The 24,966-nt window shown below is 52.5% G+C and overlaps 2 protein-coding genes across 2 annotated transcripts in view; both read right to left on the bottom strand.

The window, feature by feature from the left end:
- IER5L (immediate early response 5 like) overlaps positions 1-16,784 on the bottom strand; it is a 106,242-nt gene extending 89,458 nt beyond the window's left edge. Inside the window, exon 1 of the mRNA XM_050760154.1 lies at positions 16,775-16,784. The gene's annotated coding sequence lies outside the window, so the exon portion shown is untranslated. The remainder of the gene's footprint in view (positions 1-16,774) is intronic.
- Positions 1-24,966, bottom strand: part of SH3GLB2 (SH3 domain containing GRB2 like, endophilin B2) — a 483,899-nt gene that overhangs the window by 260,562 nt on the left and 198,371 nt on the right. The window lies entirely within an intron of this gene.

Here is a 24,966-nt window from a genome sequence, read left to right as displayed (position 1 = left end):
TATGCTCATTCATTCACTATCTACTAAGCAGCACCCTGTGCCAGGCCCTGTTCTCGTCCTGAAACATAGCAGGAAAAAGAGACAAAGCTTCCTGCCATCATGGCCTCTATGTTCTAGTGGAGGGAGATGGACAGTAAGTGAAAAACTGCATACGTTATATACTTTATTAGAGGTGACAGATACTACACAATGGAGAAAAATAAAGGCGGGGAGACAGAGAGAGTCCCAGGAAAGACGGTTTGTGATATAAAATAAGGGGGATGGGCATGGTGGCTCACACCAATAGTCCCAGCTCTTTGGAAGGCCAAGGCAGAGGGATCACTTGGGTCAAAGAGTTCAAAGCTGCAGCAAGCTATGATTATGCCACTGCACTGCAGCCTGGGCAATATAGCAAAATCCCATCTCTAAGAAAAAAAAAATTAGCCTGGGACGGTGGTGCACATCTACAGTCCCACCTGCTTGGGGAGGCTAAGGCAGGAGAATTGCTTGAAACCAGGAATTGGAGGCTGCAGAGAGTTATGATCATGCCACTGCACTCCAACCTGCGTGACAGAAGAAGACCTTGTCTCTAAAAATATAAAAAATAAAAAACAGCCAGTCATGGTGGCTTCATGCCTGTAATCCCAGCATTTTGGGAGCCTGAGATGGGAGGATCACTTGAGCCCACGAGTCTGAGACCAGCCTGGGCAATACAGTGAGACCCTGTCTCTACAAAAAAATAAAAAAAAAATTAGCTGGTCATGGTGGTGCCTGTAGTCCCAGGTACCTGGGAGGATCATTTTAGCCCAGGAGTTTGAGGCTGCAGTGAGCCATGCTCACATCACTGCACTCCAGCTAGGCAACATAGTGAGATCCTGCCTCAAAAAAGAAAGAAAAAAAAAGAGAGAAGAAAAGAAAAGAAAAGAAAGGCTGTTGTTGACCAAGCCAGGATCCAGGCTGTATCATGGAAGTGACCGTTGAGATGGGGGCCGATGGTGGCGGGGGTATGGGCAAAGGAGATATCACACTGGGTGTGGGGGGCTCATGCCTGTAATCTCGGCACTTTGGGAGGCCGAGACTGGAGGATCAGTTGAGCTCAGGAGTTTGAGACCAGCCTGGGCAACATAGTGAGACCCCCATCTCTACAAAAAATACAAAAATTAGCTGGGCATCATGGCGTGTACCTGTAGTCCCAGCTACTTGGGGGGCTGAGGTGGGAAAGTTGCTTGAGCCCATGAGTTTGAGGCTGCAGTGTTCTATAATCGCGCCACTGTACTCCAGCCTGGGAGATGGAGCCAGACCCTGTCTCAAAAAATAAAAACATAAATAAATAAAAAGATCTCCCAGCTGCTGTACTGGGAATGCTGAGGACTGAGTGGGGCAGACACAGGGAGCCCCGCCCGTGCCAGAATCCAGGCCAGGTGGAAGCGGCAGATGAGAAAGAATGAGGCTCAGGGTCTAATTGGAAGGTGGAGTTGCCAGGATTAGCTGACGCTTTGGATGAGGGTTTGTGAGAAGAACTGAAGTCGGGAAGGATTCTAGAGTTCTGGGCTCAGGTCACTTGCTGGATGAGGAACCGTTCACTGAGAACACAAAGCAAGTTTTGAGGGCGAAGAAGGGAAGTTGTGTTGTAGACATGTTACATGTAAGGTGCCTGTTAGACACCCAGGCAGGGCGTGGGCAAGATGAGCCTGGAGTTGACGGGGAAGGGTGGGAAGGAGGCGTCAGTGCGGGAGTCACAGTTCCAGAGGCGCCATTGCTGCCACCAGTCGGGATGAGACCACCTAGGCTGGGAGGGAGAAGAGGAGGGGCCTGTACCCGTCTCCCAGGGCTGCTGTGACACGGTGTCACAAACTGGGTGGCTTCAGACAACAGGAGTTTATTAGTCTCACAGTTCAGGAGGCCAGAAGTCTGACGCTGAGCTGTCAGCAGTGCTGCTCTCCCTTCGAGGCTCTGGCTGGAGCCTTCTCTTGCCTCTTCCCAGCTCCTGGAGGTGGCCGGCCATCCTTGGTGTCCTTGGCTTCAGCTGTCGTCACATCCTGTTCTTCCCATGTGTCTCAGTCCTCTTGTAATAAGGATGCTCTGGGCATATTGGATTAAAGGTGAACCCTGCTCAGGTAGGACCTCATCCTAACTGGTAATGACCCTATTTCCACATAAGGTCTGAGTTACTGGGGATAGGATTTCAATACATCTTTTTTATTGTTTTATTTTTATTTAAAGACATTTTTAGGCTATGCTATTTTTTTTTTTTTTTTGAGACGGAGTCTTGCTCTGTCACCCAGGCTGGAGTGCAGTGGCATGATCTCAGCTCACTGCAAACTCTGCCTCCCGGTTTCACACCATTCTCCTGCCTCAGCCTCCCGAGTAGTGGGGACTACAGGTGCCCACCACCACGCCCGGCTAATTTTTTGTATTTTTAGAACAGACGGGGTTTCACCGTGTTAGCCAGGATGGTCTCCATCTCCTGACCTCATGATCCACCCTCCTCGGCCTCCCAAAGTGCTGGGATTACAGGCGTGAGCCACCTCCCCTGGCTAGGTTATACTTTTAAATTTTATTTTTATTTTGTATTTATTTATTTTTGAGACACAGTCTTGCTCTGTTGCCCAGGTTGGAATGCAGTGGCATGATCTTGGCTCATTGCAACCTCCACCTCCTGGGCTCAAGCAATTCTTGTGCCTCGGCCTCCTGAGCAGCTGGGATTATAGGTGTGTGCCACCATACCAGGCTAACTTTTGTATTTTTTTTTAAATAGAGATGGGGTTTCACTGTGCTTCTCAGGCTGGTCTCGAACTCCTGGCCTCAAGTGATCTGTCTGCCTCAACCTCCCAAAGTGCTGGGATTGCAGGCATGAGTCATTGTACCTGGCTTCAGTTACCCTTTTTTATATGGTGAAACAAGTACACAACCATAAAATATATCGTCTTCACCATTCAAACAAAAAATTTTTTTGAGACAGGGTCTCACTACGTTGCCCAAGCAGGAGTACAGTGGCTATTCGCAGGCATGATCAGGGCTCACTGCAGCCTCCAACTCCTGGGCTCACATGATCCTCCTGTCTCAGCCTCCTGAGTAGCGGGGACTACAGTGTGTGACACTGAGCCCAGCCCCATCTTCATCATTTTTCAGTGTGTAGTGCAGTGGCATTAAAAACATTCACATTCTCTGCAGCCATCACCAGCATCCGTCTCCAGAAACATTTCATCTGCCTGAACTGAAACACTGCACCCAGTGAACACTAGCTCCTTATTCTCCCCGGCCCCAGCCCTGGGCAGCTGCCATTCTGGTTTCTAGCTCTGTGAATTTGACTCCTCTAGGGATCTCATATAAATGGAGTCATGCAGTCTTTGTTTTTTTGTGTGTCTGGCTTATTTCACTGAGCATAATGTCCCCAAGGTCAGTCCACACCGTAGCAAGAGTCCGAATTCCCTTCCTTTTAAGGGCTCTGTGATATACATCAACGATATATCCTTTCCAAGGACACGAGTCAACCCGTAACAGTGTCCAGGGCCTGAGTCTTGGTCATTCCAAGGATTTTAGAGGCCAGAGACATGGGGAGGAAGGAATCAGCCAAGCAGCTTGAGGAAGCGTGGCGGTGAGGTTGGAGGGGAAAGAATCATGAGTGCCCGCAGTGGGTATCGAGGCAGAGGGAGTGATGCCAGGGCCACAGCCTGCTGAGGGTCAGGGAAGAGGAGGCTGGAGATCGACCATCGGGTGAGCAGCGGGGAGGCCATGGATGAGCTTTGTAAGAGCAATGTTGGTGGACAGAGGACGTGGCGCCTATCTGGAGTGGGTTCTGGGAGCCTGGGATGAGAAGAAGCAGACACAACAGGTAGAAAACGCTCCCTCTCTCTTTTCTTCTAGAGACAGGGTTTTGCTCTGTCACCCAGGCTGGAGAGCAGGGGTGCCATTATAGCTCACTGCAGCCTCAAACTCCGGGGCTCAAAATCCTCCTACCTTGGCCTTCCAAAGTGCTGGGGTTACAGGGGTGAGCCACTGCACCTGGCCAACTCTTTTGATAAATGTTGCCATAAAGGGGAGCAGAGAAATGGGGTGATGGTCGGAGAGACGGGTGCGGTCAGAGGCTCTCTGAGGGTGGGAGTGGCCACGGCCCTTCTGGATGCTGGTGAGAACTGTGCCGCAGGGATGGGACTCTGGGTGATGACGGACAGAGCGGGGCTGGAGCTCCTCCTCCAGGGGAGTTGGGATCTGGTGCAAGACAGGGTTGCCTGGGGACCTGAGTGTCGATGTCTGGAAGCAGGAAGGTGGCTGAGGGACAGGCCCAGGCGCCCAGGGGTAGCAGCCAAGGTGGCCGTCCCTGGGTTTTCTCCTTCTTGTCTCTGTCCCTCTAAAATAAAAAACAGGGTCGCCAGGTGAGAGAGAGTCGGAGAGATGGTGTGGGTGGGCGAGGGACGAGGAGGAGGCCTGGACTTGTGACCCAGGAAGGGGCAAGTGGACGGGTGGGGAAGGAGGTTTGACCGATGGAAATCATGCCGGCTGTGGACCTGCTCTGTGCCAGGAGCCATGCCAATGGCACGTCCACGCTTTCTCATTTCATTTTCCCAGCTCTCTATGTGGCGTCTGTCATTTTTATTTTCCATTTTACAGAGGTGGAGACTTTAAGGTTGAGGAAGGTGCCGTGGTCTCAATGTGTGTGCCCCTCAAATGCATGAGTTGAAACCTAACCCCTAAGGTGGTGGCATGAGGAGGTGGGGCCCTTGGGGGTGACCTGGTCATGAGGGTGGAGCCCTCAGGAATGAGATTCATGCCTTTATAGAAGAGGGCCCAGAGACCCGTCTTGTCCCTTCCACGTGAGGATGCAGAGGTGTGGTGCTGTCTAAGAACCAGAAAGTGACCCTCCCCAGACGCTGAATCTGCTGGTGCCTTAATCTTGGACTTCCAGCCTCTAGAACTGTGAGAAATCAATCTCTGTTGTTTTTCTTTACTTTTTTTCTTTCTTGAGACAGGGTCTCACTCTGTCGCCCAGGCTGGAGTGGCTGGCACAATCACGGCTCACCGTAATCTCAACCTTCCCAGCTCAAGCGATCCTCAGATTCCTGAGTAGCTGGGACCGCAAGTGTGCACCACCACACCTGGCTAATTTGATTTTGTTTTTCATATTTTGTAGAGAAAGGGTCTTGCCATGTTGCCCAGGCTGCTCTCCAACTCCTGGGCTCAAGTGATTCTCCCAAAATGCTGGGATTATAGGCATGAGCCACTTTGCCTGGCCTAATCTCTATTGTGTTTTTTTTTTATTTTTGAATTTTTTTCCTTTTACTACATATGTAACAAAACTGCACTAATCTCTGTATTTTATAAGCTACCTAGTTTATAGTATTCGTTTCAGCAGTCCAAACAGACTAGCATAGAAGGTAATACAAGTTTCCTTTGATTATATAATCTGTAAGACTGACCACCAAACAATCCTGTCCAAATCCCGAAAGAAGCCTGAAGACTATTTTCTCAATTATAAAATTACATTTTTTTCTCTCTGTAAAAGTACTAAAAGTTTATTTCAGAAAATTAAAAAATTCAAAGTAAGGTAAATATGAAAAAAAATTTAAATGCTTATAGTTTCACCACCCAGGAATAATGACTGTTAAATGGGGTGATTTCCTTGCAGTCGTGTTTTTTATACATATTAACTGGCAGACGTGATGCTGTGTGTTCAGCAAATCCTGTTTCCCTTCTCCTCCGACATGCATCTAGACTGCATTTCCCAGCCTTCCCTGCAAGGAAAGTGTCACATGACTGAGTCTGACCAATGGAATGTGGGAGAAGGTAATGTCCCTTACTTATCAGCCTGTTCCATAGAATCTTCTATTACTCCTTCAAGTTTTCTCTTCTTTGGATGCTCTCAGGATGGGAAGGACCCAGTGAAGGACTCCAACACCCTAGTGAGCAGCCAAGCTGCTAGATGGAAGAAACCGGGGTTCCCAAATTACCCAGTAGAGTCCAGACCCCTCCCATGCCATGCTGCCCCACATTTGATAGTGTCTTGGGGAGAAATGAACCTTAGTTGTGTTAAGCCATTGAACTCTGGGAGTTGTTGGTTGAAGCAGTTAACCTTACACAGCAACATCACATAAATATTGGAATCATATTACAGATACCCTTTTAGGCAGGCCAGGGGCGGTGACTCATGCCTGTAATTCCAGCACTTTGGGAGGCCGAGGCAGGCGGATCACTTGAGGCCAGGAGTTCAAGACCAGTCTGGCCAACATGGTAAAACCCCATCTCTACTAAAAATACAAAAATTAGCCAGGCATGATGGCACGTGCCTCTAATTCCAGCTACTCAGGAGGCTGAGGCAGGAGAATCACTTGAATCCAGGAGGTGGAGGTTGCAGTAAGCTGAGATCATACCACTGTCACTCCAGCCTGGGTGACAAAATGAGACTCTGTCTCAAAAAAAAAAAAAAAAGACACCCTTTTAGGCTGATCTATTATTATTGTTACTATTACTTAACATTTATCACAACCTTTCACCGTATTAGTAAATCACTTTTTTTTTTGAGACAGAGTCTTGCTCTGTTGCCCAGGCTGAAGTGCAGTGGTGCAATCTGGGCTCACTGCAACCTCCGCCTCCCGGGCTCAGGTGATCCTCCCACCTCCACCTCCCAAGTAGCTGGGACTACAGGTGCCTGCCACCATGCCCAAGTAATTTTTGTATTTATTTATTTATTTATTTGAGATGGGGTTTAGCTCTTATTGCCCAGGCTGCAGTGCAGTGGCGCAATCTTGGCTCACTGCAATCTCCACCTCCCAGGTTCAAGTGATTCTCCTGCCTCAGCCTCCCAAGTAGCTGGGATTACAGGCATGCACCACCATGCCTGGCTAATTTTGTATTTTTAATAGAGACGGGGTTTCTCCATGTTGGTCAGGCTGATCTCAAATTTCTGATATCAGGTGATCCACCCACCTTGGCTTCCCAAAGTGCTGGGATTACAGGCGTGAGCCACTGCGCCCGGCCTGGTTTTTGTATTTTCAGTAGAGATGGGGTCTCACCATGTTGGCCAGGTTGGTCTTGAACTCTTGGCCTCAAGTGTTCCGACTGCCTTGGCCTCCCAAATTGCTGGGATTACAGGCATGAGCCACCATGCTGGGCCCATATTGTGAAACCACTTTTGACAGCATAATTTTAATGGTTGCATAGAAGTCCATTATCATTATTTATGACACAGTCCCGTGTGGATATGTAGGTTGCTTCTGACATTTGCATTTGTATGTCATGCTCCAGTGAACATCCTGGTGATGAACTGGGTGGCCCCATCTGCAGATGCCTCTGTGAACTTACCTTGGTTTCCTGCCTGAGCCTCTCCTGTATTGGTGCTTAAAGGGGTGCCCTAACTCCGCAGAAACTATCTGTAGAAATGAGTGTAGGGGGCCAGGCATGGTGGTTCACTTGAGGTCAGGAGTTCGAGACCAGCCTGGCCAACATGGTGAAACCCCATTTCGAACAAAAACACAAAAATTAGCTGGGCATGGTGGCACGAGCCTATAATCCCAGCTGCTTGGGAGGCTGAGGCAGGAGAATCACCTGAACCTGGGAGGCAGAGGTTGCAATGAGCTGAGATTGCACGATTGCACTCCAGCCTGGACAACAGAGTGAGACTCCGTGTCAAAAAAAAAAAACAAAAACAAACAGTTGCTCAAGCTTCTAATCCCAGCACTTTGGGAGGCCGAGACAGGCGGATCACGAGGTCAGGAGATCGAGGCCATCCTGGCTAACACGGTGAAACCCCGTCTCTACTAAAAAATACAAAAAACTAGCCGGGTGAGGTGGCGGGCGCCTGTAGTCCCAGCTACTCGAGAGGCTGAGGCAGGAGAATGGCGTGAACCCGGGAGGCGGAGCTTGCAGTGAGCTGAGATCCGGCCACTGCACTCCAGCCTGGGCGACAGAGGGAGACTCTCTCCAAAAAAAAAAAAAAAAAAAAAAAAAAAAAAGTGTAGGGTGTAGGAGGTGAAATGTACGTTCTTGGGCTAAATTGTGTGAAAAGCCTGGATTTTCCAGATCTGATCTCCTTTTGCCTTGTGCCCCCTTTCCTGCTGATGTCTTGGCAGTTGGAGGACGAGGGGTGACAAAACCGAATCTCTTTTTTTTTTTTTTGTAGAGTCATCTCTTACAGGCAAATATGTGGTCCGTTCAAAGGCCTATCTCTTGTAAGAGTGGTTTCTCTGCACTGGGGGATCTCCCTCCTGTTTCCTTTAGAAGATGGTGTTTGTCTGTGTGGAGGAGCTTTCATGGGCCGGGAAAGGAGTCTCTTTTTTTTTTGTTTTTGTTTTTTTTTTTTTGTTTGTTTGTTTTTTGTTTTTTGAGACGGAGTCTCGCTCTGTCGCCCAGGCTGGAGTGCAGTGGCACGATCTCGGCTCATTGCAAGCTCCGCCTCCTGGGTTTACGCCATTCTCCTGCCTCAGCCTCCTGAGTAGCTGGGACTACAGGCGCCCGCCACCGCGCCCGGCTAATTTTTTGTATTTTTAGTAGAGACGGGGTTTCACCGTGGTCTCGATCTCCTGACCTTGTGATCCGCCCGCCTCGGCCTCCCAAAGTGCTGGGATTACAGGCGTGAGCCACCGCGCCCGGCCAGGAGTCTCTTGTCCTACTTGCCATCGCTGGACCTGCTCAGGAGTGGCGGGTCTGGCCTACCCTGGTCTCTGGGCACCGCATCCATGTTCTCTGGGGCTGACTGGACTCTGCTTTGCCCTGAAAAGTTCCAATTCACAGTCAATCTTCTTCCCATATGTTGTTTTTTTTCTGTGGCTGCTCTAATAAAGTCCCACAAACCTGGTGGTTGAAAACCACAAAAATGTGTTCTCTCACAGTCCCAGAGTCCAGCAGTCTGACACCAACGTGCGGGCAGTGCCGTGCCTCCTCTGAAACCTCTAGGGGAAGGTCCTTCCTTGCCTTTCCGGCTTTAGCCCTAGATTTACAAACCCATCGCTCCACTCTCTGCCTCCAGTGTCACGCGGCATTTTCCTCTTCTTGTAAGGACACCACTCATATTGGATTAGGCCCCACCTAATGACCTCATCTTAATTATATCTGCAAGGACCCTATTTCCAAATAAGGTCGCATTCACAGGGACTGGGGGTTAGGGCTGCAGCATATCTTTTTGGGGGCCACATTTCAACCCGTAAGACTATCCCATTCAGCTCCTGGGCTTCCTCCACTCAGCTGCAGGGGTTGGGGGGTCTCTGTGAGACTGTCTTCAGCCCCTCTGCCTGGGGACTGGGGACCCTCAGTCATTTCAGTCTGCTGCAGCCTGGCCACACTGGGTGCAATGTCAGGCCTAAGGTGAGCCTTGCAGACCCCTTAGGATGCATCCTGGGGACACAGGCACCAGCTCCGACGTCCTCGGATCCCCCAAACCTATCTGAATCTTTCCACTGCCCCCAGGCCCCTCACACCTGACCTCCAGCCTCCCTTCCTCTCCTCCTGCCCTGAAAGGACCTTCCACCCCCCGCTGCTGTCTAGCAGGGACTCTCCTTGTGTCACAGTCCCCTTCTTCCCTAGTCAGGGATGCAGATGGTATCCACACGGCTCTTCATGGGACCAAACGCTTCATGGTTTAAGTTTTATGGTAGGGGAGATGCCGGGGAGAGAGAAAATGTACTGAAATTAGCGACAGGGGGAACACTGCAGGAAAGATTTCCAAAATTCAATGCCTGTTGAAATGGTTTTGACGTTGAGCCCTATTTGCCTTGACCTTTTTTGTTTGTTTGTTCTTTTTTTTTTTTTTTTTTTGCGATAAAGTCTCGCTGTGTCGCCCAGGCTGGAGTGCAGTGGCATGATCTCAGTTCACTGCAACCTCCACCTCCTGGGTTCAAGGAATTCTTCTGCCTCAGTCTCCTGAGTAGCTGGGATTACAGGCATGCACCTCCACGTCATGCTAATGTTTGTATTTTTAGTAGAGACTGGGTTTCACCATGTTGGCCAGGCTGGTCTTGAACTCTTGACCACAGGTGATCTGCCCACCTTGGCCTCCCAAAGTGCTGGGATTACAGGGGTGAGCCGCGACGCCCGGCCTTGCCTTGTCCTTTGAAAGGCAAACCCTAGCCTTGTTTCCTCTCCCAGCCCAGTTACCTGCTTAGCCAGCCCAACCATGCTTCCCAGTCAGTCTCCCACCACTCCAGGCCTCTTCTGGCCCCTTGGCACACGTTCTCGTTTTTCTGGAACACTGTTCCCCTGTCCCCTTCCTTGGACAATTCCTCCTCATGCTTTGGGTCCCAGCTTATACAATACTTCATCTGAGAAGCTATCCCCCATGCCCCAGACACATGACCCCCACTATGGGCTGCCTGACACCCACCGCACTTGTGGCTGTGTGTTTTACATTGGTGACCCTCAGTGGACCACAAACTCCATGAGGGTAGGGGCCGTGTCTATTTTATTCACCTCTGCTGTTCCCACTACTGGCACTTGGTAGTGACATAGGGTGGCACTGGACTCTGGAGGCAGACCTTGGACACTGGACCAAATTGAGGACTAGCTAAAACAAGCCTGGGGTAGAAGCACCTCTTCATAAGGCTTGCCCACCAGGGTGCCATGCCAGTTTACCATTGGCATGGCAACACCCGGAAGTGACTGTCCTTTCCGTGGCAACAGCCCAATGATCCGGAAGTTACCACCCTTTCCCTAGAAATTTCTGCATGAACTGTCCCTTAATTTGCATATAATTAAAAGTGGGTATCCATATGAGTGCAGAATTGGCTCTGAGCGGCCACTCTGGGCACACAGCCCGGCAGGGAGCCCTGCTCTGCAGGGAGCAGTTCCTCTGCTGGGCTAGGCATGGCCGCTTTAATACAAGCTGGCGTCTAACACCACGAGTTCACCCTTACATTCTTTCCTGGGTGAAGCCGAGAACCCTCCTGGGTTAAGCCCCAGCTTGGGGGCTCACCTGCCCTGCATCAGTAGGAACCCACCAAGTGTGGGAAGAAGGAATGGAAAGCAGTGGAAGTGATGCCGTCATTCTGTATGATGCTGACTCCGTGGAAGTGCCAGCATGCAGCTGTTGTCGACCTACAAACATGGCAACTACTTATGACCAAAGCCCTCCTCAAGCCCCCACTTTTTGTAGACCCCCATCAGCTCGTCTGCTGGGGAGGGGAGGCTGCAGATGGTCTGTCATTTACTGGGAATCTCCTTTCTCCTCTCGAGTTGACAACTGACCCTCTCAGGCTCAGCCAGTTCTACCTCGGGGGAGAGCGTGAGTGTGCGATGAAGTAGCTCCCGTGGTTTAGCGAGCTGCTCTCCACACCCTCCCTCCACACCCTGGTGGGTTTGCTTCATGCATCTTGTCTTAGAGCAGCTTGGAGACTGACCACTATTTGAGCTGGTGTAGAGCAGCGGTTAAGATCAATGGATTTGGTGTCAAACAGCCACCAGCATGGGGCCTGGCACACAGTAGGTGTTCAATAAATGCTTATGGAATTGTGAAAAACACATTGGGGTTTGTGTCACAGCTCTGCTACTTATTGGCTTTGGGATCTTGGGCAAGTGACACATGCTCTCTGAGCTCAGCTCCTCCCATGGCATCCAGGGGCCCCAAGGCCAGCCTCACCCAGATACCTTCCCAGCCTCATCTCTGACTGCACTCCTGTGCTTCAGCCAAACACATCACTTGCTGTTTCTGTTCCAAGCTCACCCGTCTTCCAGACTCCTTGCTCCTTTCAAGCCGGCCCTTGCACCTGGACCGATTTTTACCAAATGAGGTGATGTGTGTCAAAGCACATTGGCGATGGATGGCTACTATCAAAAAAACAGAAAATAGCAAGTGTTGATGAGGATGTGGAGAAATTGGAACTCTCGGGCATTGCTGGTGGGAATGAAAATGGTGCAGCCGCCGTGGAAAACAGCATGGCAGTTCCTCAAGAAAAGTAAAAATAGAATTACCATATGATCTAGCATTTCTACTTCTGGGTATGTACTCAGAAGAATTGAAAGCAGGGTTTCAAAGAGAGATTTGTGCACCTATCGTCATAGCAGCGTTATTCACAATAGCCAAAAGGTGGGAGCATCGATGGGTGGATGGATACCCAAAATGTGGTGTAGACACTAAAGGGACTTGGATTCAGCCTTAAAGAGGAAGGAGGTTCTGACACACCTTGCAGTGTGGATGAACCTTGAGGATATTATGCTAGTGAAATAAACCAGCGCCCAAAAGTTAAATGCTGTATGATTCCACTTAACACAAAATACTCAGAGTCATCATAATCACAGAGACAGAGAGCGGAAGGTGGTTGCCAGAGGCTGGAGGGAGCGGGTAACAGGAGTGAGTGTTTACTGGGGACAGAATCTCAAACTATAAAGATTAAAACTTTCTAGAGATGAAGGTGGTGATGCTTACACAACCACGTGCATGTACTATGCCACTGGACTGTACACGTAAAATACTTGCAATGGTAAATTATGTGTTACGTGTATTTTACAAGTGAAAAAAGAAAACTTTGACAATTGCCTGTGCCAGAAGCCACCATGCCCTGGCTTAGCGGGACAGAGGAGCCAGCCCCTGGGAACAGACTCCTACCCTTGAGAAGGCTAAGACCCCTGTGATGGGCTCTCCCCCGGCACCCCCTGCCCTCGTCCTCCCCTCATCCTGGCCTTGCCTCTTGGTTCCCTGAATCAATCTCCTCTTCTTTTTTCTTTTCTTTTCTTCTCTTTCTTTTCTTTTCTTTTCTTTTCTTTCTTTCTTTCTTTCTTTCTTTCTTTCTTTCTTTCTTTCTTTCTTTCTTTCTTTCTTTCTTTCTTTCTTTCTTTCTTTCTTTTTCTTTCTTTCTTTCTCTTTCTTTCTTTTTCTTTCTTTCTCTCTCTTCCTTCCTTCCTTTCTTCCTCTTTCTTTCTTTTTCTTTATCTCTCTCTTCCTTCCTTCTCCTTCCTTCCTTCCTTCCTTCCTTCCTTCCTTCCTTCCTTCCTTCCTTCCTTCCTTCCTTCCTTTCCTTCCTTCCTTCCTTCCTTTCTCTCTTTCTCTCTTTCTTTCTTTCTCTTTCTTTCTCACTGTCACTCAGGCTGGAATGTAGGGGCACAATCACAGCATACTGCCACCTTGACTTCCCAGGCTCAAGCAATCCTCCCACCTCAGCCTCCTAAGTAGCCGGGACCACAGGCACACGCCACCACGCCCAGCTAATTTTTGTATTTTTTGTGAGGACGAGGTCTCCCTATGTTGCCCAGGCTGGTCTCAAACTCCTGAGCTCAAGCAATCCCCTAGTCTTGGCCTCCCAACGTGCTGAGATTACAGGTGTGAGCCCCTATATCTGGTCTGAAATCTTCTTCGCCCTTTCCCCCACCCCCATGTCAGCCCCTACCTCAACGGCCACTTCCATGATACACCCTGGGTCCTGGCTTGGTCAGTAACACCCTCCTATCTGCCATTTCCGCCTGAAGCATCCCATCTCGGAGCACTGCCTCTTGTCTTTCCACACATTCCCTCCATGACCTTAACTCTGATCTTTCTTTGCCTCTTGCCATCTGCCCCCAGGGCACATTCCTTGTCCTTCACCTCCCATGTCCTCTGCTTACTCAGGTTCCAGCCTCATTGTCTGCTGCAGATGCCCTCAGTTACCCTGCCCTCCCCCTCCTCCATCCACCTGGCAGAACCCCTGGCCCAGTTGTGTCCTGGATGCTGCTCATTGTGCTCTGACATCCAAGCAGCGGAACCTGTCTGGACAAAGCCACCTGATGGCACAGCCAGCTTTATCTCATGACCTTGACCTCCAGCAAACATTGATGCTGTCCAGCAATCCTCTGTGTTACCCTGGTCAGCCTGCAGCCCCCGTCTCCCAGACCACAACTTCTCTTTCTCCCCAAACCTCCAATACCCCACCCTCCCTCAGCCCTCATTCTCACTCTCAGATGCTAGGCTGCTTTTTTTTTTTTTTTTTTGAGGCAGGATCTCGCAATGTTGCTGAGGCTGGAGTACAGTGGTGTGACCATGGTTCACTGCAGCCTCAAACTTCTGGGCTAAAGTGATCCTCCCTCCTCATCCTCCTGAGTGGCTGGGGCTACAGGTACACATCACCACGCCCGGCTAACTTTTTTTCCTTTTCTTTTTTGTAGAGACAGGGTCTCGCTATGTTGCGCAGGCTGGCCTCAAACTTCTGAGCTCAAGAGATCCTCCTGCCTTGGCCTCCCAGAACACTGGGATTACAGGCATGAGCTTCATTGAAAACACAGAGGTAATCAGAGGCATTCCTGGCCCTGCACTCACCAGCCTCCCTGGGTGTCCCCCTGGGCAGTCGCCCCTCCTTTCATGCCCATCAGCTGTCCCTCCTCTCATGCCCATCGGGTCCTTCTCTGCCCGGGCCCCGTGCACCTTGCTTCCTCTCCACCTTCCCCATGAGGGGCTTCCCTCCACATGGCCCCATCTCTCCTGTGTCACCAGCTGTTTCCTGTCCTGGGTCAGCCCCATCAGCCTGCCACAAACATGCAGGAATGCCCCCAGATTGTAAGAAGCCACCGTCTGACCCCACAATCCGCTTTAGCTTCCGCCCTGCTTATCCGATCTCCTTCCAGCACATTCCATTGGAAGGGTGGTCTCTGTGCTGTCTCTCCACTCCTCCCCCAACCCCCACCAGCCCCCCAGGCCCACCAAAGTTGGGGTCCCAGCCCTGCCATTCCACCCAAACAGCTGTTGCCAAGGTCAGCATTGGCCATCACAGTCCGCCACCTGCCAGCAGCCTTGTACGTGGCTGCTCACTCCTTCTATCTGTGAAGCTACCCTTCTCCTGGCCCTGGGACACGGCTTTGCCTCCCCACCCCTTATTTGCTCCTCCCATCCCGGGTAACCTGCCTGCCGCCCTCTTCCTGGGCGAGCTCTTCCATCCCAGGCGCTGGGTCCCAGGTTCCTTCCCGAAGTCAGGCCCCTCCCCTGACCTCTAGGCCTGCATTCCCAAGGGATGGCTCCTCGATCCTCAAACTTAATGTTTCCCAAACCCCATCTCCCCCACCAAGAAGCTTGAAACCTGCTCCTCCCACAGCAAATGGAAACTGCGTGCTCTGTTTCCTCAGGTCAAAGCTCTTGGAGTGGCCCTCGACCCCCACCTCTCCATTACATCCATGTGATGGGTTGCCTTTTTTTTTTTTTTTTTGAGACAGGGTCTCACTCTGTCACCCAGGCTGGGGTACAGTGGCGCAATCATAGCTAGATCAGCGATCGTCTGAGCTCTCACTTTGAAACACACCTGAGGCCGGGCGTGGTGGCTCACGCCTGTAATCCTAGCACTTTGGGAGGCCAAGGTGGTGGATCACCTGAGGTCAGTTCGAGACCAGCCTGGCCAATATGGTGAAACCCTGTCTCTACTAGGCCGGGCGCGGTGGCTCACACCTGTAATCCCAGCACTTTGGGAGGCCGAGGTGGGCAGATTACGAGGTCAGGAGATAGAGACCATCCTGGCTAACATGGTGAAACCCCGTCTCTACTAAAAATACAAAAAGTTAGCCGAGTGTGGTGGCGGGCGCCTGTATTCCCAGCTACTCAGGATGCTGAGGCAGGAGAATGGTGTCAACCCGGGAGGCGGAGCTTGCAGTGAGTTGAGATCGCACCACAGCACTCCAGCCTGGGCAACAGAGTGAGACTCCCTCTCAAAGAAAAAAATAATAATAAAAATAAACCCTATTTCTACTAAAAATACAAAAATTAGCTGGGTGTGGAGGTGCACATTTGTAATTCCAGCTACTCAGGAGGCTGAGGCAGGAGAATCGCTTGAACCCGGGAGGCAGAGCTTGCAGGGAGCCGAGATCACCGCCAGTGCACTCCAGCCTGGGCGACAGAACGAGACTCCGTCTCAGAAATAAAACAAAACGAAACAAAAAAACCTCACACATTTGGCCCCTGGCCCCTTTCCAGGGGGCCTGGGACCCAGGGCTAGGCCATCTCTGCTCCCCCATAAGAATGCAGCAGTTCCCCACAGTCTCCCAGCTCCACCCTTCTCCACACAGACGCCAAAAGACCCTTTTAAAATGCAAGTCAAATCCCATCTCTTGCCGACTCAGAACCCCCCAGGGGCTTGCGGAGAGGAAGATGCGAAGTCTGAGCTGCAGCCCACCAGACCTGACTGACCTAGCCTCCTTGTTACATGGCTGACCCCATCATGGGCCCCAGGAGGGCAGGGCTGTGGCTGTTTGGTCGTGGGTGTCTCGGCACCCGGGCCATGCATTGGTACATATTTGATGGATGAATAAGTGACGGATGGGTGACGGCAGCTTCCCTGGGAGGCTCCACCCTACCTTGGAACCCAGCCCAGGCCAGCCCAGCCTCCGCATTTCCCCGCCTGCCTGGGCCTGCACCTGGCCAACCCCCGCAACAACCTCCGCCAGGTGTGCAGCCTTGAAGACTGTTGGTTCTGGTTGCCAACTCTCCTAGCAGAGAGGGGTGCTCCAGGGACCAAGGGTCTGTGGTACCTGAGCGAATCTCTTCTTGCTGCCCTGATCACCCTCCTGGGTCCCTCTCCTCCATTTCTCCCACCTGGTGGGTGGGGCTGAGGGAGCAGAGACCACGCCCCCAATCCGGCCACACCCTTCTTCCAGCCAACCAAGCATCAGAAAACCAAGATTTGCACAAAGAGCTGGTGACCTGGGAGCAGGTCCCTCAGGCTCCTCACATCTGCTCTGCAGAAGGGGCAGACCCTTGTCCCATTCTGGGAGTCATGCATAGGTACCGGGATCAAACCCCCAGGGAACGCCCACACAGCCTGACACAAACCTTGCTTCTCACTTTGGACATCTACATTGCACCACTTGGGGTCATTTGCAGCCAGCGAGGTGACTTGTGTGGGGGCAGGGCTGGATCTAGAACCCCCCGGTCCCTCCTCTGGGCAAGGGCCCCACATTTCCTTTTCCAGTGATGCTCCCAGAATCTTTCTGGACTCCAGCTGCAGCATGGCCATTCATCTTGGGTTTCAATTTCCCACCTGCCCCTTTGACCTCCCCAGGCGGGGAAGGGGGGCCAGGACTGCGCTGACTGGGCTTGTCGCTGGGGCTTGGGGGCAACTCCTCCAGTGAGAACCTGCCACGTGTCAGGTGCGCCTCTCACCCAGTCCTCACAGCAGACCTGCATCTTCACAAATGAGAAAGCAGGCTGGGCATGGTGGCTCATGCCTGTAATTCCAGTACTTTGGGAGGCCGAGGCGGGCAGATCACCTGAGGTCAGGAGTTCCAGACCAGCCTGGCCAACATGGTGAAACCCCGTCTCTACTAAAAATACAAAAATTAGCTGGGTGTGATGGCGTATACCTGCAGTACCAGCTACTCAGGAGACTGAGGCAGGAGAATCACTTGAACCCGGGAGGTAGAGGTTGCAGTGTGCCAAGATGGTGCCACTGCACTCCAGCCTGGGCGACAGAGGGAGACTCTGTGTTAAAAAATAAATAAATAAAATAAAAGAAAGGTCCCTGGTTAGGGCCACAGGAGGATGTGGCAGGGGCCATGGCCTGGGAGGGGGTGGTGGCTGGGTGGTGACAGGATGGAGGGATACGTCTGTCCTATAAGAGTTGGCAGACAAGCGCTTGTTCCAGGAGCTGAAATGAAACAGAACTGTGTATGTATCTTCTTATCTATAGACTAAATTACACTAACTCATAGAAATTCTGTTTTAAGTTTCTTTACTTAAAAGTATCTTATATGTTTAACACTTGCCAATACACGTATGTACGTGATATTCAGTAATGATCATTGCAAACTGGGCACGGTGGCTCATGCCCATAATCCCAGCACTTTGGGAGGCTGAGATGCGAGGATCACTTGAACCCAGGAGGTTGAGGCTGCCGTGAGCTGTGACGGTCCCACTGCCCTTCAGCCTGGGTGACAGAGCAAGATCCTGTCTGTAAATAATAATGATAGTAATAACTACGACCACCTACACAAATTTCATCTATACATCCCAGGTACTGTGCATTCTCCATACAAATATATGAAAATTCACAGAAAACCTGTGCTTGATCAGTGCTATTATCAGGCCTCTTTGGCAGATGTAGAAACAGGCTTACAGAAGGGAAGTCACTTGCTGAAAGCCACACGGCTGGCACGGCGTGGCACTGAAACTTGCACCCAGATCTGGGCAGCATTAACACCCCCGCCCCACCCGCGGCCCTCTCCTGTCTCCGTGTTAGCGTGGAGCCTTGAGATGTTTTAGGAGCCAGCTTTCTGATTTCCATCGTGTTTGTGGTGATTGCCCTGATCTTTCAGGCCTTCTGCCCTAGAGAGCCCCTTGGGGAGGGCGCTCCCTGTTTCACCTGCTTGGACATGGCCTTGGAGCTAAGACCAAGAGGAGTCAAAGTGGGATTCCTTGGGTGCCCTGAGGGAGTGCGATGGGATGCCTGGGGGCTGCTCCTCCAGCCTCAGACACGCCTGGGGTCTGCCCACAGCCCCTGGCCAGGCCCTGCTTGAACCACTGCTGTAGGCTGCAAAGGGCTGGCTCTCATCTCCTAATTCATCCTGCCAGTTGGAGCCAAGGTGGACTCTCCCCATGGACTGAGACGAGTGCCCCTGGCCCAGCTGGACCTGGTGGTGGCTATGAGCCCCCTTGTGTCACCTTCTCCTCACCCAGGGCTCATCACAAGCTGCAGGGGGGTGCTCTTGGGTCTCCTGGAGCATGGCCTGAGCCCCCTGGGGCTTCTGAAAGCATCGAGGCTGCTCTGCTGACCCTGGAAGGCAACCAGGGAAACTGTGAGGCCAGGGTAAGAGATGGACCTCAAGAGCGGGTCACGGCCCAGCCGGGGCCTGCGTGGACAGAGGCTTCACTGTCTCCACTGCACGCAGGGAAGCCTGAGACCAAGTGACAGATTCGCCAGCTGTGACATACGCCACCAGCCTGCGTGTCTGTGCCCCCGACACAGCCAGCCAGCGCAGAGCGGGGCCTGCCCGGGCCCCGTGTTGTGGGGATGTGACAGAGCTGCCAGTCCTGGTGCAGGTGAGACGTCGCCGCCATCCTAGCTGGTCTCCGCCCGGAAGACAATTTGGGGACCTCCTGGCACGCTCAGGCGTTCCCTCCCCCTTGTTCTGCCTGACTGCCCATTTTAATTCACACATCCCTTTCTAAGACTTATAATTGCAATTCTCATAAAGGAAAGTACTGGCACAGGAGATGATCGTGATCCAACTCTCCAGCTTCACTTAGAAATCGAGAGGGTGGTCAGTGGGCTCCTGCTTACAAGAAGTCCCGGACGGCAGAACAGCACTACAGACATCATGGTCCTCAGTGGGACAGTGTCCTGCCCCAGAGAGGCCACCAAGCGCTGGCAGAGAGGACATGGAAGGCAGGTGGGGTTGACTGAGATGTGCCAGGTTGGGAGGGAATCCCAGGGCAGGGGGCCCTGGAGAAAGCATGGCACATTTGTGGAGAGTGGACGGGCCATGCCGGGAGCGGAGGGCCAAGGGCTGTGGTCAGCCCACTCCAGCAGGAGGACATGAGCCAGGCCTGTCCAGAGGGCTTCTACATCCTGTTCTGGAATAAGGACCAGGGAGGTACCTGTTTCATGCCCAGGAGATCATGATAGCACCCTATCAGTGTTAAATGCCATCTGGTCCTTGCCTCGAAAGGAGCCCTGTCCCCTGGTTCACTGGCTTGGGGGTGTCCCCCAGATCAGGGTTTCCCCAGGATGGGGTGGGCACCCCCGGTGACCTAGGAGACAGTGACGTCAGGGATCACACAACCTCATACCACACAAAGGTGATTCCCCTCTCTGTCTCAGCCTTCTGGTCCCCTGGAGGGGAAGCTTGCAACTTCCCAATCCTTTTCTATCAAAGTGCCGGGTTGGCAGGCAACAATAGCCAGCTAGAATTTCCTAACATTGCTTATTTTAATTGTAATTTATTTTTACTTTTACCTTCTATTTATGGCCCATGATCTGAGTTTTTTTTTTTTTTTTTTTTCCACCTAGCAGTCGTCACATAAAGTTCCCTTACGGATGCATTTACCTAAGTAACGGCAGTGAATGCGTTTAAAGAAAAATGGAAAGCAAATAACAGAATAAAGTACCACTGGAAAGGCCAGGTCAAGAGGAGGGGGTGGACAGAACTGTGGGTGGCACTGGCTTTTCGTAACTCAGGAATCAGGAAGTGCAGTTGACACTTGTTTTGTTATGTTTGTTCCGATGGAAAAGGAAGCTGTGGGTGGGGACACATCTGGTGGGAGGGATTTGGGTCCTGCCAGCTCGTCCCTGCAACCCCCCACTCCCGTCCCCTCAAACCTGTTCATGGCTTGCAGCCCTGTGATACCTTGCCACATTCTGTGACAGAATCCGAGATCCAGGTAGAAGGGGGGAAGTACATGGTGGCTGTTGGGGCAGCTTTCTGTAAAATGCTGCCTGGAGAAGCACGTGATTCCAGACCTTCCTCTCTGCAATAAAAGTGAGGTTGACACCTACAGATATGATTGTAACAGGATTTTTAGCTCAGGTGAGTGCAAGCCTCCTCTCCTGGAGCTCTGGCTCATCCCGCCCTACGCTCCCCAGTCCAAGGCTCTCCGGGTGCTTGGACAGTCTCCCTTGTAGGGGGGTGGGATTGGAGCAGCTGCTCCTGACTGCTGGTCCGTTCCTACCTAGGAGGGCTTAGGTGCGGAGCAGTGATTGGCAGGCCAAGCTCCCTCCCTCTAGTTGTAGGCCTGGGACATGGCCAGCTGTTGCGGTCATCTCGACCTCCTGGCCCACTGAGCAGCACACACAGAAGCTGGGCCCACTCCTGCCCTCCCCACAAAGGGTCACGGGAGCCACCGCCTGACTTTGAAGCCCACTAACTTGTGGCTGACAAGAGAAAAGGTATTTGGAATTAAGTGAACGGTGGGAGGCCAGGGCAAGCTAGGCCTTGAGATCACAGAGCTGCAGGCACCTTGATTGCAGCTGCCACTGGCCCCAGTCCCTTACTTTCTAGGGCTCTGCAGTGGGCAAAGCAGGGACTACTATTATTATTTCGTAACACTTCACCCTGGCTTATCTCTAGCCCCTCAAATGGTGTCCACACAGGGTTAAACTGCCAAGGCGCCCCTGGCTTGTGGTGACTCTGGGGAGGCAGTGGTGCCCGTCACTGGCGCTAGGGAATCTTCTCTGACTTCCCTTTTCGTCCATCTCCTCCCCAGGGCCCGGCTTTGCCGCGCCCTTCATTTTCCTCCCCCCTGTTCTGGACTTGTGGGTGCCCCCAGAGCAAATTCTTGGGGATCCATGCCCAGCAGGTCTAGGGGGCGCTCAGGGGCTTGCATTTTTGTCAGGCTCCCTGGTGGTCTGGTGTGGGTACTCTGGGGACCACATTTGGAAAACCCAGGCCCCCCAGTTGTTGACTAGCAGATGAGGGGCTGTACTTAGGGACCACTGTCCAGCGTTTAATGCAGAGTGACTGGAGAAATGGGAGGACCAGACCCTGTGACGGGAGTGGGGGTGGGGGGCACAAGAGAGGCTGCCACCCTCTAGAATCTCCTGGTTCACACCAGCGCCTGCGAGAGGCCCCTGGGACCTTGTGAAAGCACAGGTGACTGGTTGCACCCCAGGGGTTCAGATTCCCAGGACTGGCCAGGTCAGAGAATCCGAATTTCTGACAAGTTCCTGGGCAAGGTCAATGCTGCCGGCAAGGAGGACCACACTTTGAGAACCACAGGTGGACACCGGCAGCTGCAGACTCAGCTAGGATGAGGGCAGAGGCCACGCCCTCCCCATTCCTCCAGAGATGCCTTAGCCCTTGGAGGAATGGGCAGGACCTAAACAGGAACAGCATGATGATGTCGATGTGGCATCTGCGTGGGAGCACTGCTACTTGTTCACGCTGAGTGCAGCTTCCAGGACCACCTGCAACACACACAGCCCTGCAAGGCGGGAGCTCATGTGCCCCTCATTTCACAGGCAAGAAAGCTGAGGCTCAGAGGGGGCAAGTGACCTGCATAAGGCCACACAGCCAGCGAGTCAGGGAACAGGCGGCCAAACCCAGACCTGCCCAGTTTCATGTTCACACCGTGAGGGGTCCAGCGGCTATGGTGTCGCTTCTGGTTACCTAGTCCCCATCATTTAGAGAGGAAGGACGTGGAGAAATAGGAGTGTGTGTGGCAGGAAGAGACTGGGGGAGAGAAAGGGGCCCAGGAATCGGGTGTGAGTGTGGCACTGAAAGGAGCAGCAACCCAAAGTCACGCGGTGGTCATGCTCAAGGTCATGCTCAAGGTCATGCTTAAGGTCATGGGTTCACCCCAGGGATCCCGCCCTCACTGGAGCTGAAGCAGGCCCCTCCCTGAGGCTTTAGGGGTCTCCTTTGGCCAGGTGATCCCCTCCCCGTCACCACCCCAGGGCACACAGTGACATCCGATATTCCACTAAACAGGACACTTCAGGGTGGAGGTGGGGCAGGAGGGTGGTGGAGGTCACAGTACTCAGCCTTTGCTCCCATGGGCCCAGCACCCCTGGGTGGACCTAGACAGGCTCTGGGCACCCAGGTCTCAGGCTTGACCTCAGAGCAGAGCTTTGGGCACCTCTTCCTCCACATCCACACCTGCTGTGTGCACACCCGCCCCAGGTTCTGGGTCTGGCAGCATTCTTGGGCTGACTGTGGAGAGGCTTTGCTGGGCTTGGCAGGTGGGCAGCAGAACAGGTAACTGCAGAGAAGAGGGCAGGGGGTGGTCTGAGGGCAGGGGGTGGCCGGAGCAATTCGGGAAGAGCACTGGCACATGAGTCTCCTTTGGGGGGCTCAGCTTCTCTTTCTGTAGAGGGAAGGGAAGAAGCCGAGTATCCTGAGGGACACTGGTGGTCTGATGGGGTGGGGATGTGGTGGGAAGGGGCCTGGCCTGCCCCGGTCTCCAGCCTGTGTCCCAAACCCACCTCCCCTTGGAAGTGGTCCCGGGAATCGCCAGCACCTGGTCTGGCTGGGCTGAGAGAGGCTGTGTCTGCTGCACCTGGAGTTGCAGGGCCAGCCGCGGTCTGAGCACTTGGACCCCTTGAAGCACAGAGGCTGATGCATGGCAAGTGCTCATGAAACGTCACCTGTGTGTGATTATTAGTCATAAAATGTCTTAGAAGCTGGAGGGACTGAGAAGGGCCTTCTAAGCATGACAGTTGTCTGTCTAGGTTGGGGTCCTTTTCATCAGGAGGGACCTGGGAGCCAGGTGCCCTCTGCTCACAGCTGGTAATGCAAGGGGCTTTGTATTTTCTCTTCCTTTCCAGGCACTGAGGCCTCTCCACAACCCCCTATGCATTTATCTTACAGGATGTGCCTCTGTGATCACCTGCAACCTCCATGTGAAAGCATCAGCCAGGGGTTCAAGAACTTCTCTCTGGAGCCTCACACTCCCAGCGTGGCACCTGGCAGGGAACAGATTCTCTCCAAACCTTTGTCAATGAATTAAGGACGACGTCACTAGAATCCATCCCTCTTTTATTTTTTATTTTTATTTTTTGAGACAGAGTCTCGCTCTGTCGCCGAGGCTGGAGTGCAGTGGCACAATCGCAGCTCACTGCAAGCTCTGCCTCCCCGGTTCAAGTGATTCTCCTGCCTCAGCCTCCCGAGTAGCTGGGACTACAGGCACCCATCACCACACCTGGCTAATTTTTATGTGTGATTTAGTACAGACAGGGTTTCAGCATGTTGGCCAGACTGCTCTTGAACTCCTGACCTCAGGTGATCCGCCTGCCTCGGCCTCCCAAAGCGTTGGGATTACAGGCGTGAGCCACCACTCCTAGCCCCATCCCCATTTTATAGACAAGGATACCAAGGCTCAGAGAGGGGAAGCTACTTGCCAAGGACACACAGGAGACCAGTGGGCAGGACCTCTGGTTTGTCCGGGAGGCCACTGGGCCTCTTCCCAGAGTCTTCAGCCTCTGCTTGGTGTTCCAAGATTTTTTTTTTTTTTTTTTTTTTTTTTGAGACGGAGTCTTGCTGTGTCGCCCAGGCTGGAGTGCAATGGCCGGATCTCAGCTCATTGCAAGCTCCGCCTCCCGGGTTTTTACACCATTCTCCTGCCTCAGCCTCCCGAGTAGCTGGGACTACAGGCGCCCACCACCTCGCCCGGCTAGTTTTTTGTATTTTTTAGTAGAGACGGGGTTTCACTGTGTTAGCCAGGATGGTCTCGAACTCCTGACGTCGTGATCCGCCCGTCTCGGCCTCCCAAAGTGCTGGGATTACAGGCTTGAGCCACCGCGCCCGGCCGGTGTTCCAAGATTTTACACCCGCCGTGGGCCCAGTGGGCTGAGAGGACACGGGCTGGGGTGTCGGAAGCTGCAGAGCTGATCCCTCCTGCTTGGCTGGAGGCTTGCAGACCCGGCAGGCAGGCTCGGGAGGCAGCGGGCGACCTGAAAAAGCACTCACTACCACAGGCTCAAGAGTGACAGCGCCTGTCAGGGACCGGGAGGCAGGGCTTGTCTTTTCTTGCTGTTTTATTGCCTTCAAAGTCTGGACCAAGTGGTTTCCGGATGGAGTCACAGTAACCTCACATCTATTCAAGCAATTCGTTCATTCCTGCATTTAGTAAAATACTCACAAAACAAGGAAGAACATCTTGGCGGTGCCGCTGATCCCCCCATTTGTCTGCAAATTAGAAAAGCGTGATTCCATTGATCTCCTGTTTATCGAGCGCCTACTACATGCTAGGTCGGATGGTCTGGTTCAACCCCCACAACCCCACAGCTGCTGTCTGTTTCGTATCTTGTGTTTTCCACTTGACCGTTTATCGTGTGCATTTTCTCGTGTACCAAAGGCGCTTGTGAGAGATGGTGTCTGGGGAATGGGTATCTCAGGGGTCTACCGCCTGGCTTACCTCTTCCCAAATCAGGGTTCCTCTGCATCACCTCCTCTCTGTCCAGCTCCTCCTTCAGGGCCTAGCTCAATTCTACCTCCTCCACAAAGCCCTCCATTCCCTCCCCTCCTGGCCAGTGTTGTCTCCTGTGCAGCCACTAGCTCTCTGCCTGGCCTCACCCGGGTCTCCTATCCCTCCTCTCTCGTGGAGCGATGCCTTTTCTCTTCCTCTATACACATCAGGTCTGAGCTCAAAGTCACCTTGTCAAAGGCCCTCCCAGGACCACCCTG

Source organism: Macaca thibetana, chromosome 15 (assembly GCF_024542745.1).
Source record: "Macaca thibetana thibetana isolate TM-01 chromosome 15, ASM2454274v1, whole genome shotgun sequence".
NCBI lineage: Eukaryota > Metazoa > Chordata > Mammalia > Primates > Cercopithecidae > Macaca > Macaca thibetana.
The sequence above is the reverse complement of the archived record's forward strand: the minus strand, read 5'-3'. Positions and strand labels throughout refer to the sequence as shown.